Genomic DNA, 13,480 nt, shown 5'->3' with positions numbered 1-13,480 from the left:
TCTTGCAATAATATGATAAAATTGCACCTTCAGATTCTTTTCATTTAACATAAACAACAACAAAAGATGAGTTTCAATGGACACAAAATAAAAGGAAAGTGTTGGTTATGGTTATGATTCTCTGTATTGCCATCAGAGCTTGGTGTTGCTCCTGCTTCAGAGGAGACACATTTTTGAATGAGCAGGAAAGACTGGCAATCAAAGCAAGAAAGGATATTCAGTCGGAGATCATCATAGGTGGAGGATGAGATTGAACATTCAAATGACATTTGATATTCGAAACACTACTATATTCATGTCAAATTAACATATCACCCTAAAAATGTCATATTTGGAGAGCAGGGTGAAAGAGCAGGGAGAAATTACTCACCATGAAGGAAGAAACAGTATATGCAACCCTGACATTATTACTGAAGGACATTATTAAATTATTGTAGTGATTTTTTTCTTGCTATATTATGAGAAAATTGCACCTTGAGTGTCTTTTCCTTAACATTATATAACAATAAAAAACAAGTTTGGATGGTCACAAAGCAACCATGCTATTGATGATGGTGGCGATTCACATGTATAAATAAGGTATTGTGGGTCGAGTTAATCGCTTACGGCCATACCACCCTGAACACGCCCGATCTCGTCCGATCTCGCAAGCTAAGCAGGGTCGGGCCTGGTTAGTACTTGGATGGGAGACCGCCTGGGAATACCAGGTGCTGTAAGCTTTTAACAATTTTCTTTGCAACCAGCAGAGGGGACTGTTGCTGCTGCTTTAAAGGAGAAGCACCTTTGAAAGAGCACGAAAGACTCAGCATCAAAGAAAACCAGGCTATGGAACACACACACATCATCACTGAAGGAAAAGAGTGAACATTTAAATGACTTTTGATAGTCGAAACACTACTTTATTCATGCACTAGTAACCTATCACTCTCAAAATGTCCTATTTGGAGAGAAGGATGAAAGAGCGGGGAGTTTACTCACCATCAAGGAAGAAACAGTATATGAAACCCTCACAGTCTTACTGATGGAAATTGTCATGATTTTGTTTCTTGCAATAATATGATAAAATTGCACCTTCAGATTCTTTTCATTTAACATAAACAACAACAAAAGATGAGTTTCAATGGACACAAAATAAAAGGAAAGTGTTGGTTATGGTTATGATTCTCTGTATTGCCATCAGAGCTTGGTGTTGCTCCTGCTTCAGAGGAGACACATTTTTGAATGAGCAGGAAAGACTGGCAATCAAAGCAAGAAAGGATATTCAGTCGGAGATCATCATAGGTGGAGGATGAGATTGAACATTCAAATGACATTTGATATTCGAAACACTACTATATTCATGTCAAATTAACATATCACCCTAAAAATGTCATATTTGGAGAGCAGGGTGAAAGAGCAGGGAGAAATTACTCACCATGAAGGAAGAAACAGTATATGAAACCCTGACATTATTACTGAAGGACATTATTAAATTATTGTAGTGATTTTTTTCTTGCTATATTATGAGAAAATTGCACCTTGAGTGTCTTTTCCTTAACATTATATAACAATAAAAAACAAGTTTGGATGGTCACAAAGCAACCATGCTATTGATGATGGTGGCGATTCACATGTATAAATAAGGTATTGTGGGTCGAGTTAATCGCTTACGGCCATACCACCCTGAACACGCCTGATCTCGTCTGATCCCGTTCAGGTGTGCAAGCAGGAAGTGAGCAGAGAGCAGAGAGCAGTCGAGTGTTTGTTGGGACCGCGTGTGCTTGTGAGGCATAAGGTGCGTTTGTGATAGTTTTATGTGTGATTCATTTCCCCTGCAGCCTGGCTGTTTGGGGGATTGTTTCATACTTTCTGTGATTGGATGGATAATTTGATAAATGACAAAATAGAAGGTAAGGCCACTTTGATTAATGCAGAACCCGAGATTGATTATGCTTCTAGTGATTGGGGGGAAGAACTTGTGAAGGAAAACATGGAAGTTAAGGACAGTTTGGCACATGTAGAACGGGAGAATGATTCTGGAAATATTGAAGCCAGCGAGAAAGGAATAACCCAGGAGACCAATTCCGTAATTAGGCCTATTGATAAAGCAAGCATGGCGAATGGTAGGAGAGATAAAGAGAGACAGGGAGAAAGTGAGGGTGATTGTGGCTATAAAAAGGAGCTGACATTGATTGTAGAGCCCGTCGGTGAGGATTACATTACCATGATGGAACTGTTGCGGGAAATCAAGGAAAAGTGTGGGATTGTACTGGCATGCAGGGTCAAAAGTATGAACACTTACGAGATCACCATGCAGGAGGGAAAGGGCAAGACAAGGTTATTAGATGGCTTCAAAATCGAAAACACTCGGGTGACTGCCAAGGAAGTTCGCAGCAATGAAATTGTTGTTTCATTTCTAAACTTGCCATCTTATATCACTGATGCTGAAATTAGGCAGAAACTCTCAACGTGGGGCGTGAGGGCGATTTCGCCCATCAAAAGAAGGAAATGGCCTGGGACAGACGTGGTGGACGGGACAAGGTTCTGTAAAGTACAATTTACTGAACTTGTACAGTCGCTGCCCTACTCAGCAAAGTTCGAGACACTAGACGGAGGGGAGTACTTCCGTGTAATTCATGACAGGCAGGTGAAGGTCTGCAGGCTGTGCATCCAGCCAGGACATATTTTGAGAGAATGCCCAGACTTCACCTGTTATAAATGCAAGCGCCAGGGACACTATGCTAGGGAGTGTGACTTGCAGGGGGGGAGGCGCGGAGAGGAGAGGACGGTGGACGCGGAGCCAGCCGGCGGCGACGAGCGCGTTTCCTGGTCCGAGGAGGAGCAACGACAGCAGGACGAGGACACCGGAGCTGCCAGCGGGGGTGAAATTACCCCATCCACCATCGGCAGCAGTGCGGATGGAGTGTCCGGTGAGACGGGTTGCATGACGGGAGGAGCATCCGGGCAAAGTATGGAGGAAGGTGCTAGCAAAGCGCCCAAAACTCCCTCAGCCCGGGCGAGTGAACGAAGAGGCGACCGACCAGGAGAGGTGGAGGCCCCGGATTGCAGTGAGGCTCCAAGGGACGGCGGGGCTGCTGCTGCTGCTGCTGCTGCGGCTGCTTCACCTAAGGAGCCAGATGATTCGAGCATGGAGGTGGTGGAGACAAGAACATCGGGAGAAGGAGAGTCGATGGACTACGAGGCGGTGAAAGCCAGCAGGAAGAGAATGAGCAAAAAGAAGGACAAAAGGGAGCCAAAAGAGCGGAAGGTATGAACAATCGAGCATCTCTGGAAAGCTGTGTTTTTCTTTTCACCATTACTATGGTCATAATAACATCCTTAAATGCAAACGGCCTGAGGAACATGATCAAAATAGAAAGAACGATTGAACTCTGTAAATCTGACATACTGTGCCTTCAAGAAACGCATTGGGATAATGAACTTGTGGAAACCCTTGGAAAGATTTGGAAAGGGCCCATATTTATAGACAATGGGAGTGCGAAGGCATGTGGAGTGGCAATCCTTGTCAGAGAGAGGTCTGTTAGTGGTGTCAAGCAAACCTTTTGTGGAGGGAATGGACGTGTGATAGCGATAGAATTTGTCCACAATAAAAACACATACAAATTAATCAATATCTATGCACCAAACGTGGAGGAACTGAGAAAAGGTTTTTTTGAGGACTTGGAGGTTCTGTGCACGGGAGATTGTATGATGGTTGGTGACTATAATGTAAAATTATCAAGACTAGATTATTCAAATAATGTAAAATACAGGTATGATGGGTCAAGGAACTTTTTGAAAAGCATGATGGCAGAACACAAAATGGTGGACGTATGGAGGGAGGAAAATGCAGAACGAAAAGTGTTTTCGCGGAGGCAGGTGGTTATGGGGACCCTTAGACAGAGTAGAATAGACCTCGTCCTAGTTAAGGAAAACATTGTCAGCCAAATAAAAGAGGTGAAATATAATTTTACCACTCTTAGTGATCATGCAATCCTGTCGCTGAGGTTAAAGGACGTATGTATGAAGAATTTAGGTGGAGGAATGTGGTGCCTAAACAACAGCTTATTAAGAGAGGATTCATATAAAGAGATGATAGCAAAATGTATCAAAGAAGAAATAGAGAACAGATTAAACAAAGATAATATTTGTATTTGGTGGGAAAATTTGAAAGAAAAAGTTAAAAAGAAAAGCATATACTATTCCAAGCAAAAGAACTTCAGAATGGATCAGGTAGAGAAAGAGATACAAAATAAATTAAACGAAGAAGCAGGGAAAGCAGACAAAGATGGAAATTATAATATACAAAATTATCTGAAGATGAGAAGGCAACTAAAAGATTGTGAGAAAAATAAATGTGATGGGGCGATAGTAAGGAGTAGAGTACAGTATGCTGTAGAGGGGGAAAGGTGCACAGCGTACTTTCTAAACCTGGAAAAAAATAAGCAGGAAAATAATTATATAAACGAACTACAGAATGAAAATGGGGAGAAGGTAAATGATTTGGTTAGCATCTTGAATACAGTGGAAGGCTTCTATAAAAACTTGTATAAAAAAGGGAATACAGAAAAAGTATGTATTGATGAGGTCTTGAGTGGTGTGGATGCAAGGATATCAGCAGACGAGCAAGACATGTGTGACAGAGAGATTACAGTAGAAGAAATACAAATGGCAATTAAAAATGCAAAAAACAATAAAAGCCCTGGTTCAGATGGCCTGAGCAGTGAATTCTACAAAGAGTTTGCTGATGTGTTGGCACCCATACTGCTAATGATATATCAAAGCATGGAAGAGGGACAACTGGTTCCAGAATCCATGGCTACTGGGGTAATCACAATATTATTTAAAAATAAGGGGAGTAGGTTGGAGTTAGGGAATTATAGGCCAATTAGTTTATTGAATAGTGACTATAAGATATTAACAAGGGTTTTAGCGTATAGGATTAAGAAGGTAATGGGAGGAATAATATCACCAACACAGGCATATAGTGTCGAAGGGAGAGACATAGCAGATATAATAGGGACAGTGAGGGACGTTGTTAGGCATATGAAAGAACAGTCTGGGATTGTGTTGAGTGTAGATTTGAATAAGGCTTTTGATAGAGTGGAGCATGAGTTCTTGTTTCGGACTATGAAAGAATTTGGGTTTGGGGATAGAATAGTGAGTTGGATCAGGCTGCTGTATAAGGAAGCTAAGAGTAGGGTCAAATGTAATGGTCTGATGACAGACACCTTTGCTTTGGAGAGGTCAGTGAGACAGGGCTGTCCTTTATCAGCACTGTTGTATAGCATGTCTATCGAACCCTTTGCTGTCCTTATAAAAAAAGATAGTAATATAAAAGGAATACAAATACCAGGTGAGAAAATTAATATAATTCAACAATATGCGGATGACATGACAATAACAGTAGAAAATATGGACAGCATCAATATAATTATGAAACACATGGGAACATATGGGAGGGCAGCGGGGGCTAAAGTGAATATAGAAAAATCGGAACTAATGTGTATAGGTCAGGAGGGGGATAGGGTTGACAGTATGATTGCATTTAGAGTGGTGGACTGCATCAAAGTTTTAGGAGTAAACATAGGTCCAAACGAAAAGGAAGCAAGAGATATCACTTGGGCAAGAGTGATAAATAAGATAAAACACACTTTAAATGCATGGAAGCAGAGGAAATTGAAATTAAAAGGTAAGGTAATAGTTGTTAATTCCTTATTATTATCCAAATGTGTGTATGTTTTGGGCGCACTAGATCTTCCGGTATGGGTTCTATCTGAATTAAATCAGCTGACTTCAAACTTCTTGTGGGATGGGAAGGGTGCGAGGATATCCCACAAAACGTTGATAGCAGGGTACAGTGAGGGAGGGCTAAAACTGGTGGACATTGACACAAAACGTAAAGCACTGAGGGTTAAAACAGTGAAGAAGTATCTCCATGATGTGAATGACTATGGGTGGAAACAATTCTTTAAAATGTATGTTCAGATGGCTGGTAGATGTGGAGAGAATAGTCTGCTTATGGTTTTGAAAGAACCAATGTATGAAAAAGTGCCTTCTTTCTACCAAGAGGTGTTCAGAGCGTGGGGAGAATTCCTACCCAACATATCATACAACTGTAGTAATGTAACCGAAGTAATGAATAAACCCGTTTTTCTCAATCCTATAATACAGCATAACAACAAAATGCTATACAATAAGGTTTTCATGGATGCAGGAATTAGGCAAGTAAAGGACATGGTCTATGAGTTTGTGCCTGGGTTTCTGCCTGGGCAGGCAATGGTAGACTGCGTAAGAGAATGGGATGAGGATGCTAGGAGAGATATGATTGTAAAAATGTATGATATAATTAAGGGGAGTATGCCTGTAGACTGGAGGTATTTGATTGAGAGAGAGTGTGTGAGGACAGGGGATGGACCTTTACCTAAACTAATGTTTGTTAAAAATGACGCAAATAAAGAGTTTAAAGAATTAAAAGCAAAAAACATATATTTAGAACTGATAGCGAAACTGTTGAAAAGACCGGCATCAGAACAAATGTGGGAGAGGGTTCTGCCAGGTATGAATGTACAGTTGATATGGGAAAACCTCCAAATCAAATATAATGCAATAGAATGTGAAAACAACGACTTCATGACGAGACACAACAGGATCTATGTAAACACGGTGCTGCATCAGATTAACAAAGAGAACAAAAGAGAATGTGACGTGTGTGAAACTGAGCCAGAAGACTTGTTACATATATATATCCGATGTGAATGTCTACGTAGGTTTGTTTTGAAGTTAAAAGAGATGCTGTTTAAAAACTGGGAAATGGGTTTTGTAAAGGCATATGAATGGAACAAAATGTTGCTGTTTGGAGTAAATGGGAAAAGGAAAGATGTGAATGTTCGTTTGTTTAATTTTGTGTTAAGCCATGTAAGGTATGCTATTATGTCAAGAAGGAATCTTGCTCATTTTGAGAGGAAAAAAGTGCATGTGTGGGATTTGTTTGAATCGGTTGTCAGGAGAAATGTGGGTTTGATCTTTAAATATGGTGCTGAGGACTTTGCTGAATGTTTTATTGACGGGTGTGGCTTTATATCTGTAACATCGGAAGGGAAACTAGCATTTAATTTCTGAGTGTGCCGCTATGTTTATCAGGCGCACGTGTTATTATTAAGTGATTTATTTTTCTTTCTTTTTTATCATTTTTTGAGTTTTGTTATCCCTTAACATGAATGTGATTCCTGTGTGTATGTCATTGTTTTGTGTAAATATTTACAGATGAATGTCGTTTGTATATATAAATTGGTATTTTTGATAATAAAAAAAAAAAAAAAAAAAAAAACACGCCCGATCTCGTCCGATCTCGGAAGCTAAGCAGGGTCGGGCCTGGTTAGTACTTGGATGGGAGACCGCCTGGGAATACCAGGTGCTGTAAGCTTTTAACAATTTTCTTTGCAACCAGCAGAGGGGACTGTTGCTGCTGCTTTAAAGGAGAAGCACCTTTGAAAGAGCACGAAAGACTCAGCATCAAAGAAAACCAGGCTATGGAACACACACACATCATCACTGAAGGAAAAGAGTGAACATTTAAATGACTTTTGATAGTCGAAACACTACTTTATTCATGCACTAGTAACCTATCACTCTCAAAATGTCCTATTTGGAGAGAAGGATGAAAGAGCGGGGAGTTTACTCACCATCAAGGAAGAAACAGTATATGAAACCCTCACAGTCTTACTGATGGAAATTGTCATGATTTTGTTTCTTGCAATAATATGATAAAATTGCACCTTCAGATTCTTTTCATTTAAGATAAACAACAACAAAAGATGAGTTTCAATGGACACAAAATAAAAGGAAAGTGTTGGTTATGGTTATGATTCTTTGTATTGCCATCAGAGCTTGGTGTTGCTCCTGCTTCAGAGGAGACACATTTTTGAATGAGCAGGAAAGACTGGCAATCAAAGCAAGAAAGGATATTCAGTCGGAGATCATCATAGGTGGAGGATGAGATTGAACATTCAAATGACATTTGATATTCGAAACACTACTATATTCATGTCAAATTAACATATCACCCTAAAAATGTCATATTTGGAGAGCAGGGTGAAAGAGCAGGGAGAAATTACTCACCATGAAGGAAGAAACAGTATATGAAACCCTGACATTATTACTGAAGGACATTATTAAATTATTGTAGTGATTTTTTTCTTGCTATATTATGAGAAAATTGCACCTTGAGTGTCTTTTCCTTAACATTATATAACAATAAAAAACAAGTTTGGATGGTCACAAAGCAACCATGCTATTGATGATGGTGGCGATTCACATGTATAAATAAGGTATTGTGGGTCGAGTTAATCGCTTACGGCCATACCACCCTAAACACGCCCGATCTCGTCCGATCTCGGAAGCTAAGCAGGGTCGGGCCTGGTTAGTACTTGGATGGGAGACCGCCTGGGAATACCAGGTGCTGTAAGCTTTTAACAATTTTCTTTGCAACCAGCAGAGGGGACTGTTGCTGCTGCTTTAAAGGAGAAGCACCTTTGAAAGAGCACGAAAGACTCAGCATCAAAGAAAACCAGGCTATGGAACACACACACATCATCACTGAAGGAAAAGAGTGAACATTTAAATGACTTTTGATAGTCGAAACACTACTTTATTCATGCACTAGTAACCTATCACTCTCAAAATGTCCTATTTGGAGAGAAGGATGAAAGAGCGGGGAGTTTACTCACCATCAAGGAAGAAACAGTATATGAAACCCTCACAGTCTTACTGATGGAAATTGTCATGATTTTGTTTCTTGCAATAATATGATAAAATTGCACCTTCAGATTCTTTTCATTTAACATAAACAACAACAAAAGATGAGTTTCAATGGACACAAAATAAAAGGAAAGTGTTGGTTATGGTTATGATTCTCTGTATTGCCATCAGAGCTAGGTGTTGCTCCTGCTTCAGAGGAGACACATTTTTGAATGAGCAGGAAAGACTGGCAATCAAAGCAAGAAAGGATATTCAGTCGGAGATCATCATAGGTGGAGGATGAGATTGAACATTCAAATGACATTTGATATTCGAAACACTACTATATTCATGTCAAGTTAACATATCACCCTAAAAATGTCATATTTGGAGAGAAGGGTGAAAGAGCAGGGAGAAATTACTCACCATGAATGAAGAAACAGTATATGAAACCCTGACATTATTACTGAAGGACATTATTAAATTATTGTAGTGATTTTTTTCTTGCCATATTATGAGAAAATTGCACCTTGAGTGTCTTTTCCTTAACATTATATAACAATAAAAAACAAGTTTGGATGGTCACAAAGCAACCATGCTATTGATGATGGTGGCGATTCACATGTATAAATAAGGTATTGTGGGTCGAGTTAATCGCTTACGGCCATACCACCCTGAACACGCCCGATCTCGTCCGATCTCGGAAGCTAAGCAGGGTCGGGCCTGGTTAGTACTTGGATGGGAGACCGCCTGGGAATACCAGGTGCTGTAAGCTTTTAACAATTTTCTTTGCAACCAGCAGAGGGGACTGTTGCTGCTGCTTTAAAGGAGAAGCACCTTTGAAAGAGCACGAAAGACTCAGCATCAAAGAAAACCAGGCTATGGAACACACACACATCATCACTGAAGGAAAAGAGTGAACATTTAAATGACTTTTGATAGTCGAAACACTACTTTATTCATGCACTAGTAACCTATCACTCTCAAAATGTCCTATTTGGAGAGAAGGATGAAAGAGCGGGGAGTTTACTCACCATCAAGGAAGAAACAGTATATGAAACCCTCACAGTCTTACTGATGGAAATTGTCATGATTTTGTTTCTTGCAATAATATGATAAAATTGCACCTTCAGATTCTTTTCATTTAACATAAACAACAACAAAAGATGAGTTTCAATGGACACAAAATAAAAGGAAAGTGTTGGTTATGGTTATGATTCTCTGTATTGCCATCAGAGCTTGGTGTTGCTCCTGCTTCAGAGGAGACACATTTTTGAATGAGCTAGAAAGACTGGCAATCAAAGCAAGAAAGGATATTCAGTCGGAGATCATCATAGGTGGAGGATGAGATTGAACATTCAAATGACATTTGATATTCGAAACACTACTATATTCATGTCAAATTAACATATCACCCTAAAAATGTCATATTTGGAGAGAAGGGTGAAAGAGCAGGGAGAAATTACTCACCATGAAGGAAGAAACAGTATATGAAACCCTGACATTATTACTGAAGGACATTATTAAATTATTGTAGTGATTTTTTTCTTGCTATATTATGAGAAAATTGCACCTTGAGTGTCTTTTCCTTAACATTATATAACAATAAAAAACAAGTTTGGATGGTCACAAAGCAACCATGCTATTGATGATGGTGGCGATTCACATGTATAAATAAGGTATTGTGGGTCGAGTTAATCGCTTACGGCCATACCACCCTGAACACGCCCGATCTCGTCCGATCTCGGAAGCTAAGCAGGGTCGGGCCTGGTTAGTACTTGGATGGGAGACCGCCTGGGAATACCAGGTGCTGTAAGCTTTTAACAATTTTCTTTGCAACCAGCAGAGGGGACTGTTGCTGCTGCTTTAAAGGAGAAGCACCTTTGAAAGAGCACGAAAGACTCAGCATCAAAGAAAACCAGGCTATGGAACACACACACATCATCACTGAAGGAAAAGAGTGAACATTTAAATGACTTTTGATAGTCGAAACACTACTTTATTCATGCACTAGTAACCTATCACTCTCCAAATGTCCTATTTGGAGAGAAGGATGAAAGAGCGGGGAGTTTACTCACCATCAAGGAAGAAACAGTATATGAAACCCTCACAGTCTTACTGATGGAAATTGTCATGATTTTGTTTCTTGCAATAATATGATAAAATTGCACCTTCAGATTCTTTTCATTTAAGATAAACAACAACAAAAGATGAGTTTCAATGGACACAAAATAAAAGGAAAGTGTTGGTTATGGTTATGATTCTCTGTATTGCCATCAGAGCTTGGTGTTGCTCCTGCTTCAGAGGAGACACATTTTTGAATGAGCAGGAAAGACTGGCAATCAAAGCAAGAAAGGATATTCAGTCGGAGATCATCATAGGTGGAGGATGAGATTGAACATTCAAATGACATTTGATATTCGAAACACTACTATATTCATGTCAAATTAACATATCACCCTAAAAATGTCATATTTGGAGAGCAGGGTGAAAGAGCAGGGAGAAATTACTCACCATGAAGGAAGAAACAGTATATGCAACCCTGACATTATTACTGAAGGACATTATGAAATTATTGTAGTGATTTTTTTCTTGCTATATTATGAGAAAATTGCACCTTGAGTGTCTTTTCCTTAACATTATATAACAATAATAAAACAAGTTTGGATGGTCACAAAGCAACCATGCTATTGATGATGGTGGCGATTCACATGTATAAATAAGGTATTGTGGGTCGAGTTAATCGCTTACGGCCATACCACCCTGAACACGCCCGATCTCGTCCGATCTCGGAAGCTAAGCAGGGTTGGGCCTGGTTAGTACTTGGATGGGAGACCGCCTGGGAATACCAGGTGCTGTAAGCTTTTAACAATTTTCTTTGCAACCAGCAGAGGGGACTGTTGTTGCTGCTTTAAAGGAGAAGCACCTTTGAAAGAGCACGAAAGACTCAGCATCAAAGAAAACCAGGCTATGGAACACACACACATCATCACTGAAGGAAAAGAGTGAACATTTAAATGACTTTTGATAGTCGAAACACTACTTTATTCATGCACTAGTAACCTATCACTCTCAAAATGTCCTATTTGGAGAGAAGGATGAAAGAGCGGGGAGTTTACTCACCATCAAGGAAGAAACAGTATATGAAACCCTCACAGTCTTACTGATGGAAATTGTCATGATTTTGTTTCTTGCAATAATATGATAAAATTGCACCTTCAGATTCTTTTCATTTAAGATAAACAACAACAAAAGATGAGTTTCAATGGACACAAAATAAAAGGAAAGTGTTGGTTATGGTTATGATTCTCTGTATTGCCATCAGAGCTTGGTGTTGCTCCTGCTTCAGAGGAGACACATTTTTGAATGAGCAGGAAAGACTGGCAATCAAAGCAAGAAAGGATATTCAGTCGGAGATCATCATAGGTGGAGGATGAGATTGAACATTCAAATGACATTTGATATTCGAAACATTACTATATTCATGTCAAATTAACATATCACCCTAAAAATGTCATATTTGGAGAGCAGGGTGAAAGAGCAGGGAGAAATTACTCACCATGAAGGAAGAAACAGTATATGCAACCCTGACATTATTACTGAAGGACATTATTAAATTATTGTAGTGATTTTTTTCTTGCTATATTATGAGAAAATTGCACCTTGAGTGTCTTTTCCTTAACAATATATAACAATAAAAAACAAGTTTGGATGGTCACAAAGCAACCATGCTATTGATGATGGTGGCGATTCACATGTATAAATAAGGTATTGTGGGTCGAGTTAATCGCTTACGGCCATACCACCCTGAACACGCCCGATCTCGTCCGATCTCGGAAGCTAAGCAGGGTTGGGCCTGGTTAGTACTTGGATGGGAGACCGCCTGGGAATACCAGGTGCTGTAAGCTTTTAACAATTTTCTTTGCAACCAGCAGAGGGGACTGTTGCTGCTGCTTTAAAGGAGAAGCACCTTTGAAAGAGCACGAAAGACTCAGCATCAAAGAAAACCAGGCTATGGAACACACACACATCATCACTGAAGGAAAAGAGTGAACATTTAAATGACTTTTGATAGTCGAAACACTACTTTATTCATGCACTAGTAACCTATCACTCTCAAAATGTCCTATTTGGAGAGAAGGATGAAAGAGCGGGGAGTTTACTCACCATCAAGGAAGAAACAGTATATGAAACCCTCACAGTCTTACTGATGGAAATTGTCATGATTTTGTTTCTTGCAATAATATGATAAAATTGCACCTTCAGATTCTTTTCATTTAACATAAACAACAACAAAAGATGAGTTTCAATGGACACAAAATAAAAGGAAAGTGTTGGTTATGGTTATGATTCTCTGTATTGCCATCAGAGCTTGGTGTTGCTCCTGCTTCAGAGGAGACACATTTTTGAATGAGCAGGAAAGACTGGCAATCAAAGCAAGAAAGGATATTCAGTCGGAGATCATCATAGGTGGAGGATGAGATTGAACATTCAAATGACATTTGATATTCGAAACACTACTATATTCATGTCAAATTAACATATCACCCTAAAAATGTCATATTTGGAGAGCAGGGTGAAAGAGCAGGGAGAAATTACTCACCATGAAGGAAGAAACAGTATATGCAACCCTGACATTATTACTGAAGGACATTATTAAATTATTGTAGTGATTTTTTTCTTGCTATATTATGAGAAAATTGCACCTTGAGTGTCTTTTCCTTAACATTATATAACAATAAAAAACAAGTTTGGATGGTCA

General features: G+C 39.4%; 6 non-coding genes across 6 annotated transcripts; all 6 read left to right on the top strand.

The window, feature by feature from the left end:
* The first annotated feature begins 600 nt into the window (after positions 1 to 600).
* LOC133957765 (5S ribosomal RNA) lies at positions 601 to 719 on the top strand. The gene has a single exon (XR_009921539.1). It is a non-coding gene; the product is annotated as a 5S ribosomal RNA (ribosomal RNA).
* A 7,611-nt stretch (positions 720 to 8,330) lies between these two features.
* LOC133957732 (5S ribosomal RNA) lies at positions 8,331 to 8,449 on the top strand. The gene has a single exon (XR_009921507.1). It is a non-coding gene; the product is annotated as a 5S ribosomal RNA (ribosomal RNA).
* Positions 8,450 to 9,374: 925 nt separating this feature from the next.
* On the top strand, positions 9,375 to 9,493 carry LOC133957515 (5S ribosomal RNA). The gene has a single exon (XR_009921303.1). It is a non-coding gene; the product is annotated as a 5S ribosomal RNA (ribosomal RNA).
* A 925-nt stretch (positions 9,494 to 10,418) lies between these two features.
* On the top strand, positions 10,419 to 10,537 carry LOC133957514 (5S ribosomal RNA). The gene has a single exon (XR_009921302.1). It is a non-coding gene; the product is annotated as a 5S ribosomal RNA (ribosomal RNA).
* A 926-nt stretch (positions 10,538 to 11,463) lies between these two features.
* Positions 11,464 to 11,582, top strand: LOC133957428 (5S ribosomal RNA). Its single transcript, XR_009921220.1, has one exon. It is a non-coding gene; the product is annotated as a 5S ribosomal RNA (ribosomal RNA).
* A 925-nt stretch (positions 11,583 to 12,507) lies between these two features.
* On the top strand, positions 12,508 to 12,626 carry LOC133957886 (5S ribosomal RNA). The gene has a single exon (XR_009921650.1). It is a non-coding gene; the product is annotated as a 5S ribosomal RNA (ribosomal RNA).
* Positions 12,627 to 13,480: the final 854 nt, after the last annotated feature.

The sequence above is a fragment of the Platichthys flesus genome, chromosome 7, assembly GCF_949316205.1.
Source record: "Platichthys flesus chromosome 7, fPlaFle2.1, whole genome shotgun sequence".
Classification (NCBI taxonomy): domain Eukaryota; kingdom Metazoa; phylum Chordata; class Actinopteri; order Pleuronectiformes; family Pleuronectidae; genus Platichthys; species Platichthys flesus.
Note: the sequence above shows the minus strand (reverse complement) of the source record. Positions and strands in the feature narration are given on the sequence as shown.